At 42.9% G+C, this 23709-nt stretch overlaps 1 protein-coding gene across 7 annotated transcripts in view; it reads right to left on the minus strand.

The window, feature by feature from the left end:
* Window positions 1–23709, minus strand: part of CYRIB (CYFIP related Rac1 interactor B) — a 95378-nt gene that overhangs the window by 34997 nt on the left and 36672 nt on the right. For 6 of the 7 annotated variants that reach the window (XM_048048507.2, XM_048048483.2, XM_048048498.2 and 3 more), the window contains exon 2: window positions 9374–9453. The exons of the other annotated variant lie outside the window; for it this stretch is intronic. The gene's annotated coding sequence lies outside the window, so the exon portion shown is untranslated. The remainder of the gene's footprint in view (window positions 1–9373; window positions 9454–23709) is intronic. 7 annotated transcript variants of the gene reach the window in all.

Here is a 23709-nt window from a genome sequence, read left to right on the forward strand (position 1 = left end):
ACCAGCAGGCAGAAGATGAAGCGTATACCATATAATTCAATAGGTAGTGAAAAATGAGCAATATAGAAACAAGCATTTTTCCTAGATTTCACAATTTTGAGGCAGCCAAGTATTGAAAATAATGTCACAGAGAGAAGTAGCTGTGAGGAAAGTTACCTTTTATTCAATGGGTTAAGAGCTTGTGGATTTATTTTATTTTAAAAGCGTCAGGCAGCAGAAAGATTAATGCATTTCATTTTTTGGAACCTCTGTTACACAAACAGAGGCACACGGCCCCTGACTTGCAGCCTAACTTCACCACAGCAGGAGGAGGCTGAAGCGTACGCTAACTCCTTAGGCCAAGCGGAACAGGAATTGTAAGAGTTGTCACAGCAGCTGGAGAACTGATGGGAGAAGCCGTCTACACCATTAGCGCTGGGTAGTGAATCAGCAAGTCAGGAGAAGCCTGGAGCTGACGGAAGTTAAACGCTACCCAAATATAAAAGAGGCACTAAGTAAACTTGGCATCCTGCAGGTAATGAAACTTGAAAAAGCCTGGTAACAGGCTAACCACGGGATAAGCTCTGTGCTTTGGGTATCCGCCTCGTATGGAACCGATACTGCTCAACTCAGCAGTGCACGGGAACAGATCTCAGAAGAGCACAAGCTCACCAGTAACTGCCAGCATGCAAACAAGGCCTTCTGCCCAGCTCCCCTGAACTTCTTCAGAAACCCCTACACATAAGCACCGCCTCGGCAGCAAATGTAGCAGATGTGGACTGGTAAGAAAGGGGATTTTGCAGCTTTCCAACACTACGGTGCTTCTGCCTACTAAGAACTGAAGAGACTGAGTAGTAAGAAAAGACAACTTTGTTAGAAGGATCTAGATTATTTTCTGTGTCCTAGCTCGGTACCTCAGCTCACCAGGAAACTTCAGAAAAGAATTACTCCACGAGGCAAGCTTCCACCACTAGTCAAAGAAAGCTCACAGAGGATTCCTGCACTCCATTAAGCGTTAGGTACTAAGGCTTTAGCCTTATACTAAGTGTTCAGAGAACAATCCCCTTTGCTACCTTGACAGATAAAGTATTTAAATTACTTGCTTGAAGTTCAAGATCACACTGGGATTTCCCTTGCTAAGCATCATCAACTTGGACTCCGTGCAAGCCCGAGGTGGGCTGTGGTAGGGATGTTCTCGATCAAGGAATCTGAGCATCACATAAGTCTGAGCAGAATAGGACCTAGCTCAAGGACTGCGCTGCTCAGGCATTTTTTAGACACTTCTGCTCTACTGCTTTAGTTACAAGCTTGAAATGGGCTTGAGGAAACCACTCCAAAAACTGATTACTCTTAGAACTGGAAATACACGTTCAAAAAAACACAAAAACAAGCCCAGTCCAACAGAGAACCACAAGTCAAATACATCCCACGTGCTGTGGGTAATAAAGAACGAACGTTAAGAAACATCTAGTAATAAAACTTGATTTTTTACTTCAGTAACAGCAACTGATGGCTAAGCTATAAAAATAAATCATCACTAAGACTGTGTTTTAAAAAATTTCAAGGTTTCCGCAGATAAGCCCAGATTTAATCCTAGGTGGATGTGAGCTCTAACGTTGACATTAGTGGTGCTAAAAGAAGACTGCTAAATCTGCATGGGAATCACACATTAAGTCTCCGCAGAGGCCGTTTATAACTAGTTATCTCAGTTCTTATAACAAAGCAAATCCAGTGGTTGCCTGCTGTAAAACTACCTTTCTAACCTCTGGCTGTAGAAAGCACCAGCTCCCATCTTTCTTCTCTGTTCATTTTCAATCATCCCTCTAAAGCTAAGTCGGATCTTTACAGTCTCTGCGTTATACTAAGCTTTTCCCAATCCTACATCATTTCTCAATACTGCCTTACAGGATCCCACATTACTCAAACCTGTTTTGAGCCTGTAATTTCATGATAGAAATGGTGATCTGATACGAAAGCTTGCTTGTTAGCTCTGGACCTGTGCTAGACACCTACTAAAAGCACATGCTATGCTTTTTGTCCTTTAGTCCCAGAGGAAAATTCATTTACGCCAAGATAACTGCTATGCTATACAGCGGTATTAGCATTCAGCTCTTCACGCTTGTCATCCAGACAGCTGCGGGCATCCTCAGGTCCGTGTGCTCAGCTGGAAGTTAATTATTCAGCATGGTCCAAGAGAGGTCCACAAAGCACCGTTTCAGTTTCCTTAATGCTTAGCCCAAAGTCCTGGCCCTCAAAGTAGTGTGGCAAATAGCTGTCAGGTTTGCTTTGAAGAAAATATCTCACGGAAGTTGAGATGATGCACAGGAAGGGGACAGGGTTGTATACATAAACCCTTCCAACCAAAAAGGTGGCAAAAACAGATGATTCACAAGCTTGTATGGCATAAGAGGATATTCAGACAAGACTAATACACAGCATCAAATTTTGCATTTCATCCACTTACAACGACGTTTTCCACATAAAAACATTACTTTGGCTTAGCAGTAACAGTAAAACAAACCATCATAAGCCTAGCTTTTGCATCTTGTCAGAGATTTTTATAGAAAAAAAGCTGCAAGTTGAAGTCCAAGTACAAAGGATTCTTCGCACCAAATCGAAGAGTTAAGTTCCAAATAATCCTTTTGATTTCTCCAAGCAAGCGAGAATTATTACACGTTAGGTAATGAGAAGACAAGTAAGGACTTTCAGGAAAACAGAGCTTGGATTTGGGGCTGGGCACGTGGCCGGGGAATATCAACTGTTATATTTCAGGCTAAGCACCCTCATGCTTTACTGCAAAAAAAAAAAAAAAAAAAGGGAGAAGGGGAAGAAAGCCTGCAAGAATTACTGCAGCAAGTCCTGTGTCTAATAGTCAATTACACAAACAACTGAACTTGCTGTTTCTGGTAGCACACTGTGTCCTGTATTTCTTCTGAACTTTCATAAGCCTAAGTCCTCAAGTAATTCAGTACCACGTATGTTACACAAGCGGAATTCTGAACAGCTACCTAGCATTCAGGTTTTCCCTCCTCAAAAAGTGTTTAAGCATTCCTATGCTAGGCACAGATACTGAATACCTTCACAACATCAAGTGATATTGCTGTTAGCTGTCTGTCTATTGCGTGTTTAACTTCCCTATGACTACTTAACCTTGCTATTTTTCTGCTATTAATACTTCCTTTGAAGTTATACCGTTAACACCCCTTTGTGAAGTGTTCCTGAACGCCAGCCAAGTGATTCAACAGCTCTTTATCTGAGCCCTGTAAATGATGCAATTTTTGGGGGGGGGAACATGACAGTTGAAGAGAGCTGTGACTCACTAAGACGCGAGTAACAGAAACAAAGCCGTACCCTGTCCCAGGAAGCTTGCATCAATACTCACCCACTTGCATAAGGAAAACATTAAGACAAGAAAAGGTCAAGAGGGCTTTCCCATTCACCATTATTAGGAGCATGTTATCGGCTCCAAGCAATCCCAAGCCCCGTGCCCCCTTCAGCAACACGTACACAGAAGAGCCCTTATTTCTTACAATCTACATTTCCACACTCAGGGTAAACCACTTTCCTCAGGATTACACCAGGCCCTATCAACAAACGGGAACTTCTGCCATGAAAGGGAACCGAAGAGAGAACAGAACAACTGACCACCCAAAAGATCTTCACTGTTGCTTTATTTTTTTTGTTGAATTTTAACCATAATCCTCAACAGTACTAGAAAACGAGAACTGAAGCCCCCGTTAGTGCCCCACCAGGTAGAACTGCAGGGTGAACCCAGACCGAAGCATCTTAGGCTAGCACCACAGCAGCATCTCTGCTGCTCAGGTGCAACGGATTCAGGTATTCCAGATTTCAGAGAAGACACGCTAGCTTTTAAAGAGCTTGAAAAGTCATTCTGACTGAAACTAGCAGCAGTAATTCATGCCACATGCTTCTCTCAGACTCAAGGGGATACTAAGCAGTTTGCCTTTTTTTTTTTTTTTTTTTTACCTCCTCCCGAAGATCCCTATACTTCCCGACTAAGCAGCTCTCGGCAGCAGCTCATTCGCAGCAGTTACTCATGCACAAGCCAGGAGCAACGCCGTGCAGGAGTCTGGCTCCACGGCAGAGGCTTGGGTCAGCAGTCAGTTGTGCTGGGAGCCATCAGAGCAGATCCCCTGCAGCCAGAGGAGCCATCCCACAGCTCCGGGAGTCCCCAAACCACCTCCCACCAGCCTAGCAATGCCTTCACCTCTACCCTGTCACCCGTCCAGAAAGAGCAGTGATAACCATTCCTGCTCAAATTAAATAAAGGAAGCTTTTCACATCAGCTGAACAGTAATATTCCACTAATCAAAGATCACAATTACTCTAATGCAGAGAGAAACATGGGCGATCGCATGCTAGCAAAAAATAATAAGTGAGAAAACTCAAAGCAATCGTATCACTCTGTGCCCAGAAAGGAAGAACCTAACCAAGTTATTTTAACCTGCGACCTAAATGTTTATTCAGAAACATTTCAGATGAAAGCATGCTCAAAAATTCCGTAATACAGACAGTGTGTGTAAATACCAGAGTCTGGGTCTAGCTCCTAGGGACCTTCATGTGCATTTAACAGCTTTGTCCAACAGACGGGGAAGAGAATAGAAGCTGTAAAACAAAGTCTTAATTGCTGCACTGTAATTTAGTGATACTGAGTCTCAACACCTGCACAATATTTCTGCTCAGTAACCTCCAAAATTACTTCCAAAATGAGATAAAAGGAGGCAAAAATAATAAAATTGCAGCTGCAGCCAAGCAGTAAGCTGGGCATGAACCAGATTTGATGGGGCTACATGTTAGTGGTCCAGCTCCCTACAGAGTTTTTTAAAAAAAACACAAAAATTAGAAGTTTCCTTTGACAAGCATGTAAGAGTCCTTCTGTAAGCCAGGAAGTGAAATAAGCAACATCTGACATCAACCTCCTAGAACAGACCATATAAAATGTAATGTGAAATCTCAATCACCTGTCTCAACAAGCACAGCTTCTCAGGCCAAATGCCGCTCTAGTGAAAAAAGTTTACATATTTTGCAGGTCTGTTTAAAAGTGACTTTTTGAAAAGTCAAAACAACCCTTAAATTAATGTCTTTGATTTGAAGGTTCATTGAACAAACAGAACTAAACAGTTCATGTTGTCCTGAGCAATTATTTACAGGTGAAGAAAAATAGCAGCTTCACCTTCATAAACAAAACGGCATGGCTCAAGTCTCGAGCAGAGCACAGAGCGTGCTACGCGAGCCATTAAATCAGACTGAAAACCTCACTTCTTTTTCAGCTTACTCTACTGTGTTGCAGCATGACTACTGCATGTAAAGCAAGAGCATTTTGGAACAGCTCTGCATTGGATTCCACTTGATCACAGTCCAAAAAAACCTGTCACTGATCATTTGCAGGTTACTGCCATCTTCATTCAAGGTTTCAAGTAACTGTATGTCCACTGTGGGAGAAAACATACCACGTTACATTGCATCGGCACAGGCAGACTAAGTACGTATCAGCAATGAATGCAAAATTCAGCTTTCAAACCAGGACTGCACAGAAGATTATAAGCCTTTCATCTATTCCCATGCTATTGCAATCAGCCATATTAAACAAGCCCCAAGACAAAATCCAGCAAATAGAAGATGGCTCAGTTCGACCTAAAAACTGCCAGCTGTTCCTCTTTCTTGCCTCAGATACCAGCATTAATACAAAATAAAGGCACGCTGATAAAAAAATGAATAAAACCATCAGGATTTCTACCAAAATCTTTTCTAGAGAGTGACAAAAACACAAGAGGTGTGTGTGCGTGTGCACTCAAGCTCCATTTTCTCAGAACCATCTCAACAAACCCACGATCACAGAGGTGACATCAGTTCAGGCTCTGCCCAACTGTAAAGAGAATTTATAGGCAAACCTGAAGCAATATATTTAGAGCAGCACTATCAAAGCGAGATGGTTTTTAACTTTTGCCACAAATGGGAAGTAAAAGTGGTTTCCGCTGTCAGAAAGACATTTGTTTTTCTTTATGTATTTACAGTATGTGACCTTATGGTGATGGATTATTCTTTTATCCTGGTGGTTTCCCAATATCCTACAGTTGCTATCTGGTAGGCTCTGCAGTGAAAGCTTTTTGCATTACTCAAGCATTTGGAACTTCATTCCTTTCTATACTCGCTACATAAGGCTTCCCAAATGAAAAACCTCCTTCTGAGAGCGCACGCTAAAAGCTGCAGGTTTTTTAACACCTATTTCCTTGTTTAATAGAGGAAACATTTAGCATCGAGCAAAACAGAACAGAACCTTGCTTTATATCTCTTGAGGCACATTTAACTTTTAAATAAACTTCCCAGGCAGTCAAAGCCATACAGAAGTCTGTAACACATGCAATATGGCCTCGCTCAACAAAATCTCTCTTCTGGATGAGATCCGTCATTACTAAACTTCTGCAGGCATGCAGGTATGGGGACAGCTAGGAACAAACCTTCCTGTTCTGTTCAAGTCTGGCAGATACCAAGGGATCTGCACTAAGAGACTGAAATAATTACTGAAGAAATTTTAAGGATTCTGCCCACAAGGAAGCAGAACATTTAAAGTTGTGTCAGCCAGAGAAACGCTACCCTTGTACAAGCTGTACAAGCCACAACAAAGAGTTCCCAAAATTAATAACGAAGTGACATGGATGCTTTTGTTCCCACTCTGCAAACATTATACCAAAGGTGTTTTCATGCTTATTAAAATTAGCACAAAATGCAAAACCTGTTAATCCCCACACAGTGCAGCATGAGTGCTGGAACAGACTCCACAACATGCTAATCAGTTTGCCTAAGACACCTCCCCACCATCATTTTACAGGGGAACCATTTTAAGTTACATGGAAAGATTTTTAGATCTTCAAGCACGCACACAAGTTCAAGCTGCGGATGAGAGAAGCAGCTATAGAATAAGAATGAATAATTATCAGAGATTATACTCAAAAACAGGAGATAGTTAGCAAGATCTTTTCTGAATGACTGATGCTCTGAAAAAACAATCCTATACAAGGTAACATAATGAAAAAGAAAAGCTACTACATGAAAAACAGGGCAAACACTAAAATGTTGTGTCCTTCACTGCCTGTGATAACAGACTGCAGAAACATCACAGCCAAAAGGAAGACTATTCAGAACAACATCTGGGTAAGAGAGGCACACGTCTCATACAGCTGTTTGGGCTGGCCTGCCCCACACTAGCACCCAGCTGGCTAAACATTTTGATCTCAGTACCAAGATGCGGACACGCTGTGCCACAAGCGATGCGGTGTTCGCGATCACATTCTCTTTCCAGCGTATTCCCAGAGTTGGGAGCTCCAAACGGAGACCTCGGGGAGCTCTACAATGTGCTACAGCTGAGCAGGTTCTCACCTGGTGTCTTCCCAGCCTTTAAAGCTCATGCTGGAAACAGTGAGATCAAGTTTATGCAACGCTACCCGTGAGCTAATAAAGCCCTGCTTGGTCCTAAAGGAAATACTGAAGGAAGACAAACATTTTACCACGGTTGCAGACAAAGAGCTCCCTCCTAGAGCTACCCAGTTTCACTCAGCATGGCCATCCTGTTCAACTTCTTTTGGCAAGAGATGGGGCTAGGGGGCTGGGAAGGGAAGCTTGAGTAAGGAAATGCACAGATGACCTCCAGCACTGCCCTCACTGCTGGGCTAACGAGCTTTTCAGTTGTGCCCAGGGCAAGCTGTGCACCCAAATTTAGATACGTCGTCATTTGTTCTATCATGTATGAACAGAATAATCCAATACTTTAAAATGATTACAATACTTAAAAATGATAATTACAATGCAGTTCAAGACTGATGTCAGTAAAGTACCTCAAACTGTGACGTACTACAAACCACAGGGCTTTTTTTTTGCTGTAAACTGAAGGGGCACGCACTTTCAAACTGGGCATCTGGGAAGAAGTTTTATACGCATTTTAGTATCCGGAGCTATTTTACAGAGCTCAGCACCAGAGCTCTTGAAATTATAGCTCACAAATTGCTGTTACATGCAAGCTACATATAAAAAAGCCTAGACGAAGTCAAATGTTTTCGCTACGTCATTTCTGACAGATGCACATATATTAATGAGAGCACAGCTCTGAAGGCTTGTAGGCTTGGCAGAGCAGCAGGACAAAGTGTTTTAATATTCTCTGTCAACCCTGGTTATTAGCAAGAGCTGTACAACACAACTTTATTCTATCTTCAGTTGTTTATAAAACTTCGGTAAATTAACTGGCATGGGAAGCTTAATAAGCATCTGTAAATATTTGGGTCACTGAAGCTTAATGTTTCCTTACTGGCTAGGATGCTGCTGCTGCTTTTCGCGTTTATCCTTGGACCCAGCTGCTCATCCCGTTCTGGGCTAACAACTGTCTCCTGGGTTACTCAGCCCCATAGCTCAAATGGTAGCAGTAACAGAAGCGTAGGATTCAAGTTTTATAGAAGGTATATAGTAAGGGATAGTCACAAAGGAAAATTGCATGCTTAGTTTACATCTCTCCGGATGCTTCCCCTCCCTACTGAAGACTGCTATTTTATTTACGACACTGAGTATTTGAGAAGTGAGTTGTTAATCTGGCACCACCTATGGATGCACACAGGACTTAGCTATGTCAAGTCACATTCAGATGGCCTAAATTCTCACGTTTCCTTTTGACTGGCTTGGAACAAAGTAGCTCAACCCCTGAACTGGGTTGGTAAGCTGCCAGTAAGAGATTGTAGCTCTTCCCTGATGATCTTTTTACCGTTCTGAACCTACTGGCAACCTACACGTGATTATAAATGCCTGTGAATTATGATACATCCTTAATTATATTATCATGTACTATTTTCAGTGAAAATTATGTCTCATTGAACACCCTTAGAATAATTAAAAGCACACTAATAACATCTTCCAAAGCACCTGGAAATTTCAATTAGCATGCTTAGCCATGTTCAACTTCTAAAACAGATTTCTTTTAAGTTTCCCTTTTTCTCTCCCTCCAGGCTCTGAAGCATCAGATCTGAAGTTTCACTGTTCAGTTACACTTCAAGTAAATAGCCTTTGTATAGTAAGAGGCACAGGCACATTGTATTAGTCTTACTGGAAAATGCAAATAGACAACGCTCAAAATTCCACTACAGAAAGAAGGTTAGTCTTTTTTCTCGCTCGGTAGGGAAGAATTTAATCACTCCGTATTCTATTTAAATCCCCACATGCTATTGACCAATACTGTGCCTTTTGTCTGGTGAGCTACAGTTAAGCACAATAAGTTATTGCATAGACTACTTTTGGCTTTCAATAGATCAAAATAATTTGCACTCTTTGACCTAAAATACTAGAGAAAACAAAGAAACACTCAGCAAGCAAAGACACCTAAGGAAGTGTTTACCAGTTGGTAGTATCTTCTTGCAGTCTTAACAGAGAACTCCCCTTCCTCAGATTACCGATGCAGCAGCTTCTCTTCAGAATCTGAACAAACAGAAGAATTCCATTAAAATGAAACAATACACAGCATTTCAATTACATCAGCCAGCGCCAGTGGTAAATTGGTGTTAAACCTGCGGTGCCAAGGAGCCAGCCTGCTTTAGGAATCCAAATAAAACATAAAACACTTGTGATTTTATGGAACTGACAGTACAAGCAAATAAAGAGGCATCCTTACAAACTGTTCAGTGAGTCAGTAAGGCAATCAGCTACCCATGATCACAAGCATCAGAAATAGAGCATTACATCTCAGCACTACGGAGCCAAGTTACATTCAGTTGCAGCAGAAAAAAAGAAAGTCTCTATGTACAGTGGCATATATATATGTATGTATAGTGTATACTGGGGAAAATGCTTTGTTGCTACAGTTCTCATCATTTAAAGACAGATGAGGTCAATAACAGCTTACTCCTTTCTGAACATACTAAGATTACTTACGTTTGCTGCTTCAAAATTAATTTTCTGGTTTCGAAATTTAGACTCTTATAGTGCAACAGAACAACATTTTCTATGGAAATGTTCCATTGAGATCTACCGCAAGCACTCCAGGTGTCTTTCAGTTTATTTGGAGAAGGTTTACACAACAACCATCTACCTTTTTTAGTGCAGTGACTGGGTGATGAACTAGCCAAAACTAATCCTTTGCATTATGGTATTACATAAACCTGTCCCATGGGGGGTTTGGCAGGCTTATCTCTCAGGGATTTCAGCTAATTTACCTATAGTTGGGTGGTGTAACTTAACCTGCCTCCAGTAAAGCCACTGGAGCTCCTACTGCAGGCATTGCTCCTGGTACCAGAATCTACCCCGCAGGTACTTCACATCTCAAGGGTTCTTTTAAAAAACAATCCTCCCATTTTATAGTACTGTTCTCTTTGTTCAGTAGAGACGTCAACCCCATCCTGCAATGCATCTCATATTAGAGATTGTTTCAGAAATATAAAATACCTGTCACGTTAATGACATCTGCAGATCCAGCTGAAGAGACATGAAATATTCAGTGTTAATTTGTACTACTTCAGCTCCTTTTACATTAGATAATCCTGATTAACGAGCGTTTAATAGGAAAGTATGCTGTTTCGCAGTGAAATTTCTAATCAGAAAACATAATACTACTGATTTGTCCCTGCTCAGGAAGGAAAAAGGGAAAGGGAAGGGCTCTGCAGTATTGGGGCTGGGGGATCTGAAAGCTATCATCAGAAGTTACCACCTATTCCCTCCTCTCCTTCCCACCAAAGAATCCTGAAACCCAAACAGCAGTACTAGAAGAAGAGGAGAAGGCAAGGACTCTGCAGATTAGTAAGGGTCATTATCCAAAATTTAACTGGTAAATAAAATAAATTTATTCTATTATTCACACTGAAACAAAGTCTTTTGCTACAGATATTCCAGAAGTAAAAACAAGAAAAGCAATGTTAATCAATGGTAAGTTTTGCTAGTTTGTGTGCACATACAGTAAGCAGTACCTGGCCAATTATCAACTGCCCCCCTCCCAGCACTGTTGTATGAAGTACTGATTTGTTCTCCTGAGGAATCATAAATCCAAGAAACCTCCAGAAATCCAAGAAACATCCATGACACCTTACTCGTTTTGTTAAAGCGTAGGCTTTGTTTCAACAATTGTTATCCTACCGTATTTCAGGCATGGCTCCTCCTGCCAAGGAGCTATATGAAGTTAACAACTCCTGACAATTCAGTTAAAACTCCCTGATGGAAGCCGTAGGGTCTTACACTCACACGTAGCTCAGTACATCGCTGAGCAGAGCAGCACGATCGCTGTCTTCAGCCCTGACAACTGGATTTGAAAGTCCTCGTGGCTGTGACCACTTATGCAATTGCAACATGCGTAATTTCCTTCAACACTCAAATACTTGGATCCTTCTATCCTGCTACGCTGCAGTAGAAAAAGCTTCCTATTCAGTACCAGAGAATAGATTTTTTTTTTTCAAGCATGACTGATGATTTCACTAAACAGAAAACTTGGGTTACACTTCCACTGGACCAACTCACATCGCCAGTTTTATGCCTTCAAACCTTAATTACATTAAGTAGCACGCAGAATTTTGTCTTACTGAAAGCTGTATCTAACCCAGCACAGAGACCCTCCTGCCCCGTGCTATCCCAGCACTGCTCTCTCCCTGCTCAGCACTGCCCATGCTGCAGCTTCCCCCTGGCACCCCACTCCTGCGTGCTGGCCCTTCAGCAAGAAAGGGAAGAAGTGCCAGGAGTTACAGCTCCAGGGCAATTCCAGATGGGATAAGTCAACGTAGCACAAGAGTAACGGGTACAGGGGAGAAGAAAAATCATGGAAACATCCACTCTCAGAGGAACTCTGTGATCTGCTGGTGCTGAGCAAAGAATTAAGCCTGGTACAACACAAGGAACTATTGAGGAAAGACACTGTTGGTCCCTACAGAAATTTGGGAAAAAAATGAAATAAATAATAATAAAAAAATCACGCTTTCAAAGTAAGTACCCTTTGTATCCTTTTATATGGTCTAGATAATCTGTTTCCATTGATAAAATCTGTCAAGAGCTTGTAACCTATGATACAAATGACAACACTGAAGAATTAAGCAGCTGCCAGCTTAGCTCTTAAGTTTTCAGTCAGTATTTATTCAAAAAATAGTTTTCTTTACTTCAATAGACGTCTGTGAAGCAAATTAACACTGTTTCTTTGACAGGCTAATTAGAATAGCTGGTAAACAACAGAAGAATACGCTCGTTCTCAGAAAACATCCTTGCTTGACCTCCACATACTGCGCTGGCATGGCTTTGTAAGGACGAGTCCAAAAGAAGGAAGCAGACAATAAACCTACTTGTTTCTGGTAAATTACAGAGACCTCACCCGTTCACTTCAGCAGCCATTACACCTATTCATTTACACCTATTCATTTAGGTGACCAGCCCTTACCTCATTAGTTTTGTCACTGAAGGGGAAGGTGGAATTCAGCTCCCCAGCACAGTGCCCCATTAAATCTTGCTCTCCATACAAAACTCATGCTGAAGAAAACTATTAACCATAAAGGTGCAAAAAGTCTTCTGTGAGTCACACAGTGTTTGTTTTGCTCTGGCATATGTGTTTCAACAGGCACAACCTCAGCCAACACTTCCCAAGCCTCCACGTGTTGTCCTCATGTGAGCTACAAGAAGAACACGCTGACATTACAGGCTGCATCAGCCGGAAAAAATAGTAAAGCCAGTAACAGGAGGTAATGCATTTTACTGAAAAAATAATAATTCAGAGTACTCCATGCTAGAAAGTTTGCTGAAATATTGTGGCAAAACAGCCCTTATTGTCAGATACAGCAGTTTCTAGTCAGGGGGTTGAAGTTATCTCAAGAGGTTTTTCAGGCTTTGCCAGCATTAAAGCAAGAGCCCGCTCACAGGCCAAGCACGCCCTGTGTCAGAGCTGGGCCCACATCCTCACAGCAGGTAACAGGGATGGCCTGGAGGGAAACTGAAGTCAAAGTGTTTCCTTTAACTCAGCACGAACCAGCAACTGCCAACCCAACAGCCCGAGCTCCAGCCCTCTGCCTGGCTCCGCTCGGACGCTCACCTCACAGAGACACCACCAAGGTGAGGCCTGTGGCAGCCCGAGCTGCCATTTCCTCCGTGATCTGTAACTTAGCAGGCAAAAATTTACATTTCTGTGGGTTTTCAAACAACTTGACATGGCAAATAATTCAAACTAAAAGCTCTGTCTAGCTCCTATGTATAGGAATATCAAGAGCAGCCCTGAGGAGAAGGGCCTGAGGGTTGATGAGAACCTCAACATGAGCCGGTAATGTGTGCTTGCAGCCCAGAAGGCCAACCGTGTCCTGGGCTGCATCAACAGTGGCCAACAGGGGAGGGAGGTGATCGTCCCCCTCTGCTCTGCTCTCGTGAGACCCCACCTGGAGCCCTGTGCTCAGCTCTGGAGCCCTCAGCACAAGAAGGACACAGACACATTAGAACGAGTCCAGAGGAGGGCCACAAGGATGATCAGGGGTCTGGAGCACCTCTCCTATGAAGAGGGACTGAGGGATCTGGGGTCGTTCAGCCTGGAGAAGAGAAGGCTCTGGAGAGACCTTACAGCAGCCTGCCAATACCTAAAGGGGCCTACAGGAAAGCTGGGGAGGGACTCTTTGTCAGGGAGTGCAGTGATAGGACAAGGGGGGATGGCTTTAAACTAAAAGAGGGTAGGTTTGGATTAGATATAAAGGAGAAAATTCTTCACTCAGAGGGCAGTGAGGCACTGGCACAGCCTGCCCAGAGAAGCTGTGGATGCCCCATTCCTAACAGTGCTCAAGGCCAGGCTGGATGGGGCTTTGGGCAACCTGGGCTGGTGGGAGGTGTCCCTGCCCATGGCAAGGGGGTTGGAACCAGAGGGCTTTAAGGTCCCTTCCAACCCAAGCTATTCTAGGATTCCACAAATAACTCCGCCTAGCATCAACCTGTATACCCAACACTGTTGCAGAGACATGAACCACATTTAAAATCACGTGTTAGACACATCATTATCTGTGCTCGACTTTGCTTAGCCCAAAACACAAAGTAGAAGAGACAGCAACAGGGATTAGAGGTGATGCACCCTCCCCAACGTGGATCACAACAGACTGCGAGTGACAACAACCCTTCAGCAGGTTAATGCATATCTGAAAGGCTCAGTATAGAAAGACGGGTTAAAAAATCCCTATAAAGATCCTTAAAGATAACTGTCAGAAGGCTTCTGGTAGTTTATAAGGAGTTCTGTTGCCAGCCATAAGACAGCACGCAAACTGGGCAGTCAAAATAACCCCTGCAGAGCTTCTGACAGACTACTCTTCATAGTATGGCAGCCATGAAAAAAAGATCCAAAAAACAACACATCCAGTCCCCTATAAAAGCAGGAAAACCAATAAATGCTAGAATTCATATAGGTAGTTTCCACAGAAAACAAAACTTGGTTGAAAACTTCCATCACTCACCAAAACGATGCAAAGTTATTTTTTCCTTGCCAACTTACAGTGCCAAAACTTCAATTTCCAGTTGGAAGAAGAAACTGCTCTGTGACTTGAGGAATTGCTGGTCAGAGAGCTATTAACATATCCCCAGTAGTTTCCTTCTACACAGCTGAAAAAGTAAGTTCTCATTTCTTTATTTTCAGGAGAGTAATGAAGCTGTTTAAGATCAAAAGAAGCAATACTACAACTCAATAGTCTGAGCTTCAGCTGTAAATCACACAGTTAATAATGATGACGCTCCAATGCATAACAAAGATTAAACGAGTTGTTTCCAAAACACGGTCCAGCTCAGCTTCCTCATAGCTCCATAGCACTCGAGAGGTGCTCTGACCATTTTCAACTGCTAATTTTCTTTATTTACCGGACTTAAATATTTGATGATATTCTTTGTGTGTTTGAGTGGGAAGGCACTGAAACATTCACGTACCAGAAGTTAATTTTGTGTCTAAAGAGGATCGGTCACTTAAATTAAGAGTTGCAGAGGTGGAGACAGAAAGCACTCACATATAACCTTTCCTTGTCCCCACAGCAAGCGTTTGGCGTGGGTTTAAAGTACTATCATTCCAAGACAATGCATTAACTGAAGTGTAATTTACGAAACAAAACACTGACCAGCTTTCCTCTGTGAATTACAGTTGGAAATCCTTTCTATGACTTTGGAGTAAGTGCTTTTCTCCTTTCAGTGCCGCATCTCAGCTTTCAAACACTGGGCTTGACATTCTGAGCTCACAGTTGCATGGCTTAGCAACCATCCTTTAAAAAAAAGTTTCTCAGAAAAACTTGAAGTATTACAGAGGGTCTGAATCTGAGAAGAACACTACCCTTACCAGCTTTATTAAAAAACACTCAAGGCAAACATAAAAAAGGACACCACTATGAGCTATTCCATGGGGAACAGCTCAAGACCCAGGAGAGCTTGTTCACATTTCAGCAACTTTGGCTACCATCAGACCTTTTTTCTTCCAGCCTGAATTCACTCAACTTGTTGGAGCTCAGGAACCTGTGCCTACATTTACCATAAAAGCAGCAGCAGAAACAACACAGATCTTACATTTAACATAAAACCGAAACCGCTAACTACAGATCTCATTTAACCATACAACGAGCGTATTTCTCTATTTAAAAGAAATGTGGAACTGGAAGTACAGCCATACTGATAGGAATCATTTGAATATTCAAACATGAGGTAGAGCATTTAACTATGGGCAGTCAGAACATATCTGAGGCACGACTTGAGAAAAAACAAAAACACAACTCTAACCAGCATTTTATTCAGTTCCCCTTTAAAATAGTTACTCCTTACAGAACAGCTCAGCTCCTCTGAGGTGAGCAGGCAGGACACAGATGAAGCATTCCCCAACTTAGTTACTAAACAGGTTTTCAGAGCAGTATGAAAATGGCAGGCCCACAGTTACAGGGACTCAAGTAGGAGCAATCCTTTCTGCTACTGGTGAGAGGATGCTCCTCTTACAAGGCACGGAAGAGAATATAGGAAGAGAGAGAACTTTGAAAATTTCATCATCCTGAAGCACAGGCATCACGTTTTTTTGATCTTGGATCTCAAGTAATGTTTTCTCCTTAATTATACTACACCTGGCCATCAGACTGAACAAAATATATTGTTAAAACTAGGAATTAATCCACAGGATGAACACAGGACCAGTCCTAGTTTGTCTACTCTTTACAGAGGTGGAATAAAGGAAGGTCTGTGTGACACAAACCAGCAGACCAGCACAACTGGCATTGACTCTAATGGTTAAAGATAAACAACCTACAAGAACTCTTCCTAAGCAAGGCTCATAGCAAGAGGATAGCAGTTGCACATCCAGGCTCCAAGAACAGCTTCGGTTCTCCACTGGACAAAGACCTAGTGTGAGCAAAGATTAGAACTGAGGAATTTCCCATGCCATAAAAATACCTTCTCACCAGGGCGTACTGTGCTGAGCCTTCCCTAGACCCACCCCTTAAACCTCTATTTGCAAAGCGCCCCAGCTCCCGCCGAGACAGGCACCAGCCTGGCTCACACAGGCACCGAACTCCCCACACAGATCAGAGGCTGGTTTCCCAGCTATGCAGAAGAGCCTGCTTCTTTTGCATTAGGTGCAATTTAAATGCTCTTACTACTGAAACCAGGTAGCAGGGAAGAGGGAAGGTGTATGAAGCCCTTGATCTAGGTATCTGGTCAATACAGCCTTTTTTTCCTGTTTCCTAATCAGCTGGATTTAGACAAGCTTGTTATCTAGTCTACAGGTATTACTTCAAGCTCTTGGCCTTGTTTACAAGACCTAACTTAATCTCATGTTTAAGTAGCCTGAACTCTTCGCTTGGATGGCCTGAACGATCTTTTTAGGGTCCAAATATTTACCTTTTTGTTCTCTCGGATACTGCAGTGCTTCAGACCTCGAGTAGGAAGTCTCACCCTCAGAGGGCTGTTTGCAGGCTGCCTCAGCTCTTACATCCGCTTCTCACCAGAGTCATTAGAGGCAACTGGACTCCTATTTCTGCACAGGAAATCTGATGAACTTTAAGCCATTCTTACACTCCCACATCCTCCCAACACTTCGGTCTGTATCTACAGTACAAGATCTTTGTTGACAACACAGTTGGAAAGGCCATCATCTCCAGAGGCTCTGCACCATGCATTCAATGCCTATTACAGACTAAGTCAATACAGAAGCTCTACATTTTTTCTAAATTGCTTCGTAGTTGGGGTGACAAAGGTAGCATTTAACAACAATTGTCATATTTTCCTGCTCAAGTGAAACATCAATATTCAAATGGTCACATACATGTTATAGAAGCTAGGACAAGGGAATCAGCTCATCCCTTCCAAATCAAACTATTCTCAAACTGCACACAAGTAGAAAAAAATTTACTTTTATTTACAGACTGGTTAGACTGCAAAGCATTTTTGCTACTACAAGGCTAGAAATACTTGTTTCAAGATTAACAGCTTCTGGGGTACAGTTTTTCACAGAGAAATGCAGCCAAAAACCTGACATTAAATACACACGTGAACGAAAGGCCCTGTATGAGATGAAACTCACATTGTAGAGTCACACCCAGTACAAGTGCTTATGGATGTTAAGTTGCTGCACATAACTAAAGTGCAGCAAGAGCCACACATTACAGCTTCACTTCATCTACTTACCAATAAGTCAGAGTGGACGAAAGCACACGTAACAGAAGTATCATCAGCACGAGCCCTGTACCCATCTGCAGTCATTGGGACTAAGTTCTAGGACCATGGATTTCAAGAGTAATAGAATAACAGGAATAAATGGTATTAATAAAGTCTAACTAGATTTGAAATTGAAGCGCCTGCCTTCTGCAGCCTCCAAATTTACATCAGGGACTTCATTTGCAAAGAGCCTTAAAGCCATGTGACAAGCGAGTTGCTCTACAGGTGGAGCACGCTCCTGGCTGCTCCCTCCTGAGCAGCCAGCAGGGCCCTCAGCCACCTCTGCGGCCGGAGGACGGGCAGCAGCACTATGTAGGAGCCCCGTGCTCAGTCAAACAGAGGCAGAGACTCGCGAACTCTTCCGAAACGCGGCATCTGGAGGAGTGTTACCTGCACTGTGTAACAGGAGCCTGGAAGCAAGCTCCAGCTTGGCAGGACGGACGAACAAAGTGTGCGTGCACGCACCGCAGATGCATGCCTTCTAGGAAGAAGCTGGGTCCACCGTGTGGTGCTGTAGTGCTCACCTGCTCCAGGACTGTGATTCAGTTCCTACAGAGCTGCGCAAGGACTATGATTCAGTGCCTACAGGGCGTGTTGGATGTGGTACAGCTGCACTGATCAACTGCACACAACATACGTGTCTGGCTGCTGGCAGGAAAGGGCTACACACACAGTGTAGAGCACTCAGAGAAGTCATCTGCTACAGCAGGATTGATTAAAGTCTCCTTGCCTTCAGATTCCTTCAAGATTTTCCTTCAAAAGTCTTCCGTATCATCTGTTTTAAAGGAGCTTCATAGTAAGTGAAGATAGTTAACTTTCATAAGAGATGGGATATAGCTCAAGGCCTGTCACGCGTAGCATGGGCTAGAACAAACATTACCTACTATGGAATTATTTGCATTGCCATTCATGAACTTATGCAATTTATCAGGGACATCTCATGTGGCAAAGGCACTGCCAAAGAACCGGATGATTTATTGGTGCTCCTCTAGCAGAGCTTCCTACAGCAGGAACTTTCCAAACACCGCAGACGTTTGCCAGCAATCTCCGAGTATTGGAACACGACAAAAACAAGACCGAGGAAGCGAGACTTACATAACTATAAATCCCATTAATAAAGATATGCTTGTCACTGTGACTACACTAGAAAATTACTTTAGCATTATGGCACTGTCGTGAGCATCAGAGAGAAACTAGAACAAGCAAGCTGAGTTTACAAGAGCGATGCAAAACCACTTGGCCAATCAAGGGGCTTTCAGTAGTTTTCCTCAGTCTTTCAATAAAAATGAGTGTGGTGTTACTAAGCCTTTAAAAACCATAAATATTAACTGTATTCAGCGTCTTATCATCAAAATACAGAAGTGGATGTTGGCCTTCTACGCTTGTATCTCACGTATTTTTGTGGAAATTCGGTTATTTGCTTAAAAATACAAATATCAGCAAAAATAGTATTACAAATTTGAGCAAGATCTACCAGGTCTGAAAGAATGAAAGCTTTTCACTTGGACATGCTTCAGTCAATGTGTAACTGCAGAGAAAATAGAGGGGTTTCACAGATAATTATTCATCTTGCTCTTATCTTACATGAGGAGGCATTTAGCTACAGAAACTCCATCTAGCACTGCAGTGACACGCATTCAATCCCAGATTTTAGTGCAGACTCCCGGTTTGCTTTCAGGTAATTAACACTGCCGTGCCTGTTACCTGCAGCGAGGCTGCACACACACCACCAAGCATCACAGGACCTGAGCCAAGCATGCCGTCTTTGAACTCTGCTACAGGAAGAGATGGCAAAGGTAAAATTGGGTGAATCTGGAAAGAGATAAGCGTAGCGGAGGCTGCCTAGAGCCTTCCAGGCAGTCCCTAAGGGCACACGATGCCAAGCACGCAGGGTAACTCAGATCTCCCCACTGCTTCACATCAGGAACACAAGCTGCTGACGCAGGGCAGCTCCAAAAATCAGAGTGCAATTCTATCTGGCAAAAACATCCATGTTAAACTTTTGGGCCTCAACTGAAAAATAATGGAAATTGTTTTACTGCTGAGAGCTTAACCTTCTCATGTCTTACAGACAGTGAAAAGTTAACTATTTGGAACAGTCTACTCTAATCCTGGACATAACTTTGCTTCGACTTATGAATATTCTACCCAAAAGATCCTTTACTAGTACTACTCTGAATTAAAAAAAATAAAATAAAATAATGCAAGGCATCCCAAATTGCTGATCAAGTCATCCTTTCGCAGAGATTACAAATAATCTGAAAAGTGAAGAATGCATGTCAAATATGACATACACCGAGAAAAAAGTTTCATCCAGGTCAAACTGCAACACTGGTTGTTTTTGGATTATTAGAGGAATGTCTTAAAATATTAGAAAGTATTCATTAAAAAACATTAAACTTATGAGGATAACATACTAAGATAAAAAACGACTGTAAAAGTATAGTTTGTGTTCTACTAAGTGTATTAGCAATACGATATATAAATAAATTGTTCCCTAGGCAAGCCTTAGGTTTGGAGATAAGCTTGTGGTCTCAGTGAAAATGCTGAGCTAGACTGAAGCCATTAACAGGATCCACCACCTCTGTCCTTTCCTGCCTCCCTGGAACAGGGCCACCAGCCTCTTGGCAGGCTCTCGGTCAGCCCCATGGGCCGAGCCCTGTCCCAGATGGCAGACACCGCGCTTACGGCAGCTGAGAGCACGAGCAGGAACACAAGTTACCAAGCAGTTCCTAAAAACGTGGCCAGGTTTTCTCGAGACTATGGGCAGTCAAAAACTAGGTAGGGAAGGGAGGCTCGCTCCAAAGGGTGGTCTCTCTCACCCCGGGTCCATGCTGAGATCCTGAAAGATGGCAGAAGCCATTAGCAGCTGCACTTTGCCGACCTCGAAACCAGCAAACAAAGTGCACCATTCCCACAGGTGGCTTCCAAAGGGGTAACCTAAGGTACAGAGAGTTGCCCTCGGTGCGTCGCATCCTACCGATACTGGCAAACAGCACCAAAGGGGAAGGCCATCAAAGAGAGCTAAGTCACACCGCGTGTGAGAAGAGCTGGTACTTGTAAGGCAGTTTCTCAAGCCTCGTCCACTGCCTCTGCCCCTCTACACCCTCACAAAGCAGCGGACAGTAGGAAGCAATTTCTGTATCACCATAAACCCCTGTACACACACACTTAAAGTTTTGATTACCATAAGAAACTTCACAGATACAAACAGCGTTTTACAGACATTTAGGGTCTGCCATTGGCCACTCTGCCCGTAACACCAACGAGCTGCTTCAATACCAACTTACCCCAAGGATCACCGCTCCAAAAAGGCACTTTGGGGTAGGGCCGAGCTAGTGCAACACCTGCAATGATGGTTTCTGGAATAACTCCTCTACCAGCCATTAAAGCTACTACCACAAGGAGCGGCTCAACCTTTTCCAACTCCAACTCTTTCTACTCTTGGTAGCCCACACTCTGTAAAGCCAAAGGCAGAAAACTCACTTTGGGGTCTCTGGTAAGAGCAGGTGAACGGCAAAAGGATTCAGTGCTCACCAGCCAACCTCGAGTAGGATTAACTCATCTTTACACAGAGCAAGACAGAAGTTTGAGAGACACCCAAAGCAAAAAAGCGTACTGAAGTCCAGAGAGGTGCATAACAAGACAACAGACAGACGTCCGGATGGATACACCCGATCTGTTCTACCCTTTCTGAATGCTGCTGTTGTTGGAAAAGGTTTTCAGCCTGCGGTCACAGTACTTAGAGCACCCTGGACTCCCACAAAGGCGCTGTCACACTCATGCACACCACAAGAAACAGAACTGCTAAATTCCCAGTTTAAACTGAATATTTCAAGCTATCAACATTAATACATTAAAGCCAAGTTGTGTGTCCTGGTAAGTGAATGATTTTTTTAAAAGTGCATCTTATTTTTAGATGTTTCCAATGAAAACAGAACCAACAACACGCAGAACAACTCTGCCCTTACACAGACGTTACTCCAAATTTCACTCGGCTGCGTCAGGAGCTCCCATGAGGTGTCACGGGAACACGTTGGACGAGAGAAGACACCAGCTCGGTGCTTTTATCTGAATTTATCGCTGCGCTTCATCACAACTCAGGAGCTCCCCCGAAGGTTGTGCTTTTTTTTTTTTTAAATAAAATGTTTTGAAAGCTTAAGAGTTAGCAATGGTTTTAAGTGATATTATTTGTCATTGTTCACGATTTTGAAGCTGCCAAGAGCAAATTTCAGCTGTCATCAAGCTCCACGGTTACCTTTAACAGGCTCCTCTGATGCACAGGCATTGTTATCAGAAATATTCATCACTAAGGCATTCACCAGTGTTGCAACAGTTCAAAGACACTATCATAAACACCGATCCCAGCACGCAAATGTGTAGCTTTCAGCCCTGTGTTAAAGAATAAAAACTTATTTCTGCCCTGCTTACTCTTTAAAACACCTGAGTGGGTATTTTAAGGAAAAAATGAGTGCTTGTGAAGTAACTGATCTTCAAGACTATTTGTGCTTTCCAAAATCCTAACCAAGTCTACTTCTCCCCATTTACAAAACAAATGCTCCAAGAGACTGAAGTCAACACCAGTGTAACTGCGAGAAACCGAAACCTGTCCACATATTTCTTTTTTCCACTTGTGAAGGCAGAGGGCAAGCAGTTCCCGATGCACACTAACTAACGCTCTCTGCCAGTAACAAAGTCAACGAAACCCAGTCATTTCCACTCCTGTCACTTGGAAATCAGTGGGCACAAGTCAAGCTGCCAAGAAACCCAAGCCACAGGGCTGGCTTTAGTTAGAAGAACTAAAAAACACACAGCACACCACCAAAACAAACAAAATCCTGTCCCAGGATTATTTGAGGAAAAGCAACCAGGCCAAAATAACACAGTTGCTGGAGAAATCTCAGCCTACTGAAGTTTCACACTTGATATCGAGGCCTTGACCAGGGTTTCATGGGCAAATTAGTTAAAAGACACATGAAGTCAGCCTGAAACCTACCTGAGGTGCTAGGTGAGGAGGAGGAAGAGGAGGCACCTGCAGCTCCCAGCTTTGCTCTTATAAATCCTCAGACTGGGAACCATTTAAAACATACAGTTACACAGCTGGATCGCGATACAGTAAGTGCAGGCTGGCTTTTTTTTTTAGCTTGCTGCTGTTATTTGACTGAAAGGGGAAGTTAAGCCCTAGTATCTGCTCCTTCAGTCGAGGTGAACCTGCTTCTGGTTTCAGAGCATCGGTTAAATCACACTGCCTGTAGCTATGCTCAAAGAAATACAGAAAAGTATCCCTTACTGGCAGGGAAGTCTGGACAGTCGGTTCTTTTCCACAGTGGAAAGGAGATGAAAAATAATCCAGGAATGCCACTCTTGGATGCTTTCAACATTGAGATAGCATACAAACTACAAAAGCAATCTTGTGTGTATATGAGTGAGTATCCATAAAACCAAAGGGTGAACAAAACACCTCCTTATAGCTTTAGTCTCCCAAAGCGCACACAAAACCAGTATCAGAAAGCAGACAAACAAGAACTTGGCGCAAATGCACAGAATTCAAAGGCGGCACCAAGGCCCCAAGTAGTCGGTCCCCCCTTACTCCTGAAGTCACACTGGCAGCAGAGCTGCTCGTGACAATGATCACAGGATTAGATTCATTTCCCAGCTTTTATAAAAACCATTTGCCTTCACAGCTCTGACAGGAGGACAGACTTTAAAAGGTAATTGCAAGACCTTAAGTGGTTCCTAGCTTAAAGCTCTGTTATCAGACCCAAAACTGCCCATTTCCCCTCCCCACAACAAAAAGATCAGTTGGCCAGAATGACCTTTTTTTTTTTTTTAAATTAAAAACAAGAAGGATGCTGGAATTGCCTAGGACAGCTCTAGACATAACCCCCTTAAGTCTCCCGTGAGAAATTTGTCAGTCTATCCAAACTGGACCAGTAAGAATTAGTTGCCTCTACACAAGTCTGACACTGTCAGAAGAAAAGCCTTGAGATACGCAGACCTAAAAACATCTGATGTTGAAAATTAACATAACGAACTACAACCTTGAGAAGAACTGCTAAAAAATTATTTAAGCTT

Source organism: Anser cygnoides, chromosome 2 (assembly GCF_040182565.1).
Source record: "Anser cygnoides isolate HZ-2024a breed goose chromosome 2, Taihu_goose_T2T_genome, whole genome shotgun sequence".
NCBI lineage: Eukaryota > Metazoa > Chordata > Aves > Anseriformes > Anatidae > Anser > Anser cygnoides.